The sequence below is a fragment of the Lepus europaeus genome, chromosome 6 (genome assembly GCF_033115175.1).
Source record: "Lepus europaeus isolate LE1 chromosome 6, mLepTim1.pri, whole genome shotgun sequence".
NCBI classification, from domain to species: domain Eukaryota; kingdom Metazoa; phylum Chordata; class Mammalia; order Lagomorpha; family Leporidae; genus Lepus; species Lepus europaeus.
Window position 1 is genome coordinate 61,563,698 of NC_084832.1, and position 7,964 is coordinate 61,571,661.

At 42.4% G+C, this 7,964-nt stretch overlaps 1 non-coding gene across 1 annotated transcript; it reads left to right on the forward strand.

Annotated features, from left to right (window-relative positions):
- Nucleotides 1–7,482: 7,482 nt before the first annotated feature.
- Nucleotides 7,483–7,672, forward strand: LOC133762690 (U2 spliceosomal RNA). The gene has a single exon (XR_009866349.1). It is a non-coding gene; the product is annotated as a U2 spliceosomal RNA (small nuclear RNA).
- Nucleotides 7,673–7,964: the final 292 nt, after the last annotated feature.

The following is a 7,964-nucleotide window of genomic DNA, read 5'->3' on the forward strand; positions in this document are numbered from 1 at the left end:
TGGATCAGAAGTGGAACAGCTGGGATTTAAACCGGTGCACATATGAGATGCCTGTGTCACAGGGGGTAGCTTTACCCATTGTGCCACAACACCAGCCTCTTTTGAGTATTAATGCAACTCTAGTACTAGTCAGTTAGTACTAGCTAACAGAACTAAACACAAGTATGCCTGTCACTGACACAATGCTTTACTCATGTGATAATACTTTCATTTCCACTATGAGATGAATATTATCACCCATGTTTTAGAGATAAAGAAACCATGGCTCAAAAAGTTTAAGTAACTAGGCCCGATCACACAGCCAGTCAGTGGTGGAACTGTGAGGTTCTGCTGGCACAGGCAGACTCCACAGCTCCCTGTGAGATGCTCCTGCTGCCTTATTATTTTTTCGAAGATTTTTTTTTTCATAAAACAGTTACAGACAGAGAGGGAGAGAGAGAGACATACACACAGACAGAGACAGAGATCTTCTATCCATTAGTTCATTCCCCAGATGGCTGCAATGGCTAGGGCTGGACCAAACTGGAGCTAGGAGCCAGGAGCCAGGAGCTTCTTCTGGGTCTCCCCTGTAGGTGCAGAGGCCCAAGTACTTGAGTCATCCTCCGCTGCTTTCCCAGGTACATTAGCATGGAGCTGGATCTGAAGTGGAGCAGCCGGGTCTCAAACCGGTGCCCATATAAGATGCCTGTGTCATAGGGGATGCCTGTGCCTTTACCTGCTGTGCCACAGAGCTGGCCCCTCCTGTGGCCTTTTGACAATGATTGACCCTAGGTAGAAGGATTTGGGATGATATTTCCCACACACATTTACACTTACACTTTTTAAAGAATAAACAAAATTAACACAGGAACTACATGAATTACACAGCCTTAATGAATAGGGCCAAGCAGTTCTTTTATTGATGGGCGTGATGACTTGAGTTAAATATAGGTCACTTGTCACTACGCTCAGAGTTCTCTGGGCCTCTAACACGAGGGGGCTCAACTGAGAGAGATCTCAGAGGCACCTTTCCGTCCTGAAAGCCCTTCAGCTTTTCAGTTTCTGATTGGCACCCGTCCTCAGCACCCAGTTGGTTCCAGTTCCTTAAATTTGCTCAATGAGCCTGGGTAAGAAAGCACCAAAGGGAGACCCCTAGAACTCGTTGTGTTTATCTTTAACACTGCAGGAAGGTAAACAAACACTATCTCCATTGGGGATGAAAACTACATAAGAATTCATGTAAGAGGAGCCTGTAGTTATTAAATTATAAGTCTGGCTAAAGAATAGCACATTTAAAATATTTCTTTTATTCTATACAGTTAGGGTATATAACACGATGCTTTGATGTATATACAGTTAGTGAAACAAGGTTTGTAATCAAAATATCCACCTTTTCACTTAGTGACTGATTTTTGTGTATGTGACAAAAACATCAGCAATTTGCTCATTTAGCAGAAATCCCAAGCCCAGCACAATATCGTTAAGTATGACCCTTGCGTGGTACAGTAGATCTCTACCCTGGCCCATTCTGCATTCCTGATGCTTCTCCTCCTTTCACCTCCATCTGGCCCGTTTAGCATGAGTATTTTTTTAAGAATCTAATTCTAAAGGGAAAGACAACAAATTGCACTGGAAATCAGGCCTAGGTCTTTTTCTGACCAGGGTTTAGTTCGGACATGTCTGGAATGTGAGAGCAAGAAACCCTTTGAAATCACTGGGAGCGTGGGTGTTTCCAGCTGAGAGGAGCATTTGATCTTTTCCTGGAAAATGAGTACCTGCACTACAAAGGGAGACTGCTGAGCCCCGCACAGGAGGAGGAGTTCCTCCACCGGAAGCTGGCGGCACCAGCCATGAAGAAAGCGCAGAACTATCTGTAATGCTATAAATATTAAGACGTCTGGGAAGCATGAAGAATTTTTTATTTCTGGCCACTGAGCATTACATTTATTTATTATTTCTACTTCTGAGAATAGACTGGTCTTTATTTGGAATTCTTTCATTCCCAGTATTGTGCTCTTTATCACAGGGAAATGTAATGACTCAGCACATAATAGCCGTCCAAAGAATATCAGCTTGATGGGGAAAGCATACCAATATTTAAGCATTAATTAGAAGTACATGGTTGGTTTTTTTTCTTGAAGATAAAGCTTAGGAACAGTGTCCTTTGATTGGTATCTAAAGTTTTTTTTGTTTGTTTGTTTGTTTGTTTTTAAAGATGCATTTGAAAGGCAGAGCATCAGAAAGAAAGATCTTCCATCTGCTGTTTCACACCTCTAATAGCTGTAACAGCCAGGCCTGGGCCAGGCTGAAGCAGGAATCAGGAGCTCCATCCGGGTCTCCACAGGTGTGGCAGCAGCCCAAGCACTTGGACCACTTCCTGCTGCCTTTCCAGGCGCGTCAAGGGGGCTGGATTGGAAGTGGAGTGTCCGGGACTGAACTTGTACTTCTTTCTGGGATGCTGACATCACCATTGCCAGATTAACCTGTTGCAACACAATGCTGGCCCCTAAGATCTAGAGTTCTGTCTTCTGCAGTGCCTAGATTGTTCACAAAAACCATTAACTTTCTAAATTTTCCATATCACATGAATCAAATATTTTTTGTACTAGACATGATAAAATTTGTTTATAATCTTTTTAAAAAAGATTTATTTATTTATTTATAAGTCAGAATTACAGACATAGAAAGAGAGAGCGAGACCAGGAAATCTTCCATCCCCTGGTTCATGCCCTCAATGTCTGCAATGGTCAGGGCTACACCACACTGAAGCCAGAAGTCAGGAGCTTCTTCTGGGTCTCCTATGTGGGTGCAGGGGTTCAAGGACTTTGGCCATCCTCTGCTGCTTTCCCAGGCACATTAGCAGGGAGCTGGATCAGAATTGGAGCAGCTGGGACTTGAATGAGCGCCCATATAGGATGCCAGTGCTGCAGATGGCAGCTTAACCAACTGTGCCACTGCACTGGCCCTGTTTTTAATCTTAGCAGGAGGGACTGGTGCTGTGGCACAGTGGGTTAAAGCCCCAACCTGTAGCACCGGCATCCTATATGGACGCTGATTCAAGTCCTGGCTGCTCCACTTCTGATCCAGCTCTGAGCTATGGCCTGGAAAAGCAGTAGAAGATGGCCTCTGCACCCACGTGGGAGACCCTAGCTCTTGGCTTCGGATCAGCTCAGTTCTGGCCATTGTGGTCATTTGGGGAGTGAACCAGCGAAATGGAAGACCTCTCTCTCCAGCTCTACCTCTCTCTGTAACTCTGTCTTTCGAATAAATAAAATAATTCTTAAATCTTAAAGGGAGAAACATCTTTCTCCTATTACTAAAAATCCGGAAGTTACAAAGGAAAAATGATAGCATAATAATTTAAAACCTCAGTCTGACAAAAACAATAAAACACATACACACCATAAGAAAAAAAGATTAATAACAGATAATAAAGGTTTTCAACCCATATCAACTAATCTATCAATACATAATGAGTTCCTAGTAATCAATAAGAAAAGGGCTGACAACACAGTGGAAAAAAGGCAAAGACAATTACCTGAGAGTTCACAGAAAGGAAATACATGTGGCTCTTAGACCTAAGACAAGATGCTCACCTTATAATTAGAAAAATGCAAGGTACAATCATTCTACGTTGTTCTGCCCCACCCATCAGATTGGCAGAAATCTACACATTGGATAACACACTGTGCAGTCAAAGTCTTGGGAAGGGAAGACTTGGCTTGTGGGTGGCAGGGTGAATGGGTACAACCTCTGAAGAGGACAATTTGGCGATGTCTATGAAAATCACAAAGTGCACAAGTGTAAGGAGAGTGCTGGCGAAACTGATGAGGCATCAGCTTCAGGGCACCTCTCTCCATGAACCTGTCTGAAGGTGCCGGGAGAAGCGCCAACAATTTTCAACATGTCATATGGTTTCGCAAACTTTGCAAAATTACAGGCTTTATCACGATTGTTTAAGAGCATCTGCTCCCTTTCCACTGGGACATCCACTCCATCACACTTTCCTTTGTGGAGTGTGGCACTGTGGTGGTATCAGGAGATTTGGGGTGGAGTAGGATGTATTTATGCGATGTACAATCTCTGCATGTGTGGTTAGATTATGACTAGATGTCCTGGTGTAGGGATGCTTTCCAGAAACACTCCTTCCACCCACTGGGCCAGCCAGCTGCCATTCTGACTATGAGGTATAGGGCCAGGGGTCATAATGATGAACATGCTGTTTAGCCCTTGATACTAGACTTATGTAAGTAGTTGGAAAGAAACAAGACTTGAAAGAGACAGAGCCAGAAGGCTGCGGAAATTTATCTTAATATTAAACATGTAAAATTATAAGCAAACTTTTAGCTCTTACAGACATATGGCCCAACAGGATATATTAGCCTATCAGAAATATATGTAAGGATTTAGCGATTATAAATTTTAAAAATTTGCCTACAAGTTTTTTTAAAAATGGGAATCATGTGAAGCAGGGTTTATTGGGGCCAGCTCTGTGGTGTAGTGGATAAAGCCTGTGCTTGTAATGCCGGCATCCTGTATGGGCACCAGTTCAAGTCCTCGCTGCTCCACTTCCAGTCCAGCTCCCTGCTAATAGCCTGGGAAAAGCAGCAGGAGATGGCCCAAGTTTGAGTCTCTGCAACTCATGTGGGAGACCCAGATGAAGCTCCCGGGTCCTGGCTTCCAGCCATCTGGGGAGTGAACCAGTGGATATAAGCTCTCTCTCACTCTGTCAAGCTCTCTGCTTCTGTAACTCTGACTTCCAAAATAAGTAAATAAATCTTTTTTAAAAAAATTAGAGTTTATTACAATCTCTGGGTTATAGAACACAAACTGATAGCACTATAAATAGCAAGCATGTTAGTGTGAAATCAAACACTTTAATATATCCCAGCTGTCAATAATTAAAAAAAGAAATAACAGACTGAATTATCTTTCTGCTTTGTTTCTTTAAAATGATATCACAAAATGTGGTCACACAGAGGTGATCAAAGTGTGTGTAGACAATAAATAGAAATAAGCATTATAAAGGCATATTAGGCAGTTAATCAGTAAAAGTATTGTGGGTTTTTCCCCCCAGGATTCTGTGATATTCATGGTGTTTGTTAGTTTTTTTTTTAATAGTAATTTATTGTGATATCCTTCCAATTTCAGCTTCTAAAATATCTTCTCCATTATTATCATCCAAGTCCATCACTACTTTCTCTCATTAAGACTAACAGAAAATGGGCAAAGGGCTTGAATAGACATTTCTCAAAAGAAGACATACAAATGGCCAAAAGCTATTTTGTTTACCTGTTTTTTTCATATATGGAAGAAATGCTCAACATAGTTAATATCAGAGAAATGCAAATTAAAACTACAATGGAGACAGGCGTTTGGCATAGGAGTTAAGGTACCTCTTGGGATGCCTGCATCCCATATGGGAGTGGGTTGAAGTCCTAACTCTGACTCCTGGTTCTACCTTCTTGCTAATGCCTACTCTGGGAAGCAGCAGATGGTGGCTCAAGTGATTGGGTCCCTATTGTCCACATTGGAAATCTGGGTTGGATTTCTGGCTCCCAATCCAACCTCAGCTGCTGTGGGCATTTAGAGAGTGAATCAGAGGATAGAAGATCTCTCCATCTGTCTCTCTGTCTCTTTCTCTCTCTGATCGCTCTCTCTCTGTATCTCTATGTCTCTCAAATAAATAAATAAAAATCTGATCACAACAAAAAATTTTTTAAAAAACACAATGAAACTTCACAACTATTAAGAATGGTTTGTGGGACTGGTGCCGTAGCTCATTTGGTTAATCCTCCGTCTGTGGCACCGGCATCCCATATGGGTGCCAGGTTCTAGTCCTGGTTGTTCCTCTTCCAGTCCAGCTCTCTGCTATGGCCCAGGAGTACAGTGGAGGATGGCCCAAGTGCTTGGGCCCTGCACCTGCATGGGAGACCAGGAGGAAGCACCTGGCTCCTGGCTTTGGATCAGCATAGCTCCGGCTGTACCAGCCATTTGGGGAGTGAACAACGGAAGGAAGACCTTTCTCTCTCTCTCTCTCTCTCTCTCTCTCACTGTCTATAACTCTACCTGTCAAAATAAATAAATAAATAAAGCACTAGTCAATTAGTGGTGATTAACAAAATTAAAAAAAAAAAAAGAATGGCTTGTACAGTGTTGGAAATGAAAACTGGTACAACAGTATGGAAAGCAGTATGGAGCTCCCTCAAAAAATTAGAAATAGAACTACCATATGATGCAGTAATCCTGCCATCAGGCATATATCCAAAGGAAATGAAATCAGAGTGTCAAAGAGACAAATGCACTCCTAAGCTTATTGGAGCACTATTCACAATAGCCAAGAAATAGAAACAACCTAAATACATACCAAAGGATGAATGGATAAAGAAAATGTGGAATATATGAAGGGTCTTCAAAAAGTATATGGAGAATACATATTATGAAAAAACTTATGGATGATTTCCAAAAGTTTTGCAATAAAACACTATCTTTTAATCCCATTTTTACATGAACTTTTTGAAGTGCCTTCATATACACAATGGAATACTATTTTGCCTTTTAAAAAAAAGGAAGTCCTGCCATTTGTACAACACTGATGAATGCAGGGAACATTGTGTTAAGTGACATAAGCCAGGCATGGAAAGACAAGTATTGCATGATTTCATTTGTATGTGGAATCTAAAAAGTTTAACTCATAAATACAGTGAGTAGAGTTGTGACAGGGGGCTGAGGGAGGTGAAGAGATTGATAGATGTTGGTCAAAGCATACAAAATTTCAGCTATACAGAAGGAAATCATTTAGATAGATTCTACAGCATGGTGACTATAGTTAACAATAATATATTATATTCTTGAAAATTGCTTAGAAAGTAAATTTTAAGAGTTCTCACCACAGAAAAAAAGCATGTAAGATAATGTATATGTTATTTAGCCTGATTTAGCTATTCCACATGTATACAGATTTTAAAACAAATTGTGGGGCTGGCACTGTGGCCTGGCAGGTAAAGTCTCCACTTGCAGTGCCGGAATCACATGTGGACACAGATTCAAGTCCCAGTTGCTCCACTTCTGATCCAGCTCTCTGCTATGGCCTGGGAAAGCAGTAGAAGATGGCCCAAGTCCTTGGGCCCCTGCACCCACATGAGAGACCTGGAAGAAGCTCCTGGCTCCTGGCTCCTTGCTTCAGACTGCCCCGGCTCCGGCCATTGCAGGCATTTGGGGAGTGAACCAGCGGACAGAAGACTTCTCTCACTCTGCCTCTGCCTCTGCCTCTCTGTAACTCTGTCTCCCAAATAGATAAATAAATCTTTTTTTAAAAGATCAATATATAATACACACACACACACACACACATATATATATATACCCCATCAATATATATACTTTTTTGTCAATTAAAAAAAAAGACTAGGACAATATCTTCTAAGTGGTCTTGCTGCCTGCCCTCAAGCTCTCCCTCACTGCACTCTATGCAGTGGGATCATTTTTTAATACACATATCTAATCACTTCTCGGCCTTTTGGCTAAGATCAAGTGTAGTATCTGTTCTTATCAGATTAATACACCAATCTCATTTTATCTCAGATGTAAGACTCTTCACTGACTTCCCATTGTTTCTAAGGTAAAGATGAACAGCCTTGACCGGCGCCACGGCTCACTAGGCTAATCCTCCGCCTTGTGGCACCGGCACACTGGGTCCTAGTCCCGGTCGGGGCACCGGATTCTGTCCCGGTTGCCCCTCTTCTAGGCCAGCTCTCTGCTGTGGCCCGGGAGTGCAGTAGAGGATGGCCCAAGTGCTTGGGCCCTGCACCTGCATGGGAGACCAGGAGAAGCACCTGGCTCCTGGCTTCAGATCAGTGTGATGCGCCAGCCGCAGCGCATCAGCTGCAGCGGCCATTGGAGGGTGAACCAATGACAAAGGAAGACCTTTCTCTCTGTCTCTCTATCCACTCTGCCTGTCAAAAAAAAAAAAAAAGATGAACAGC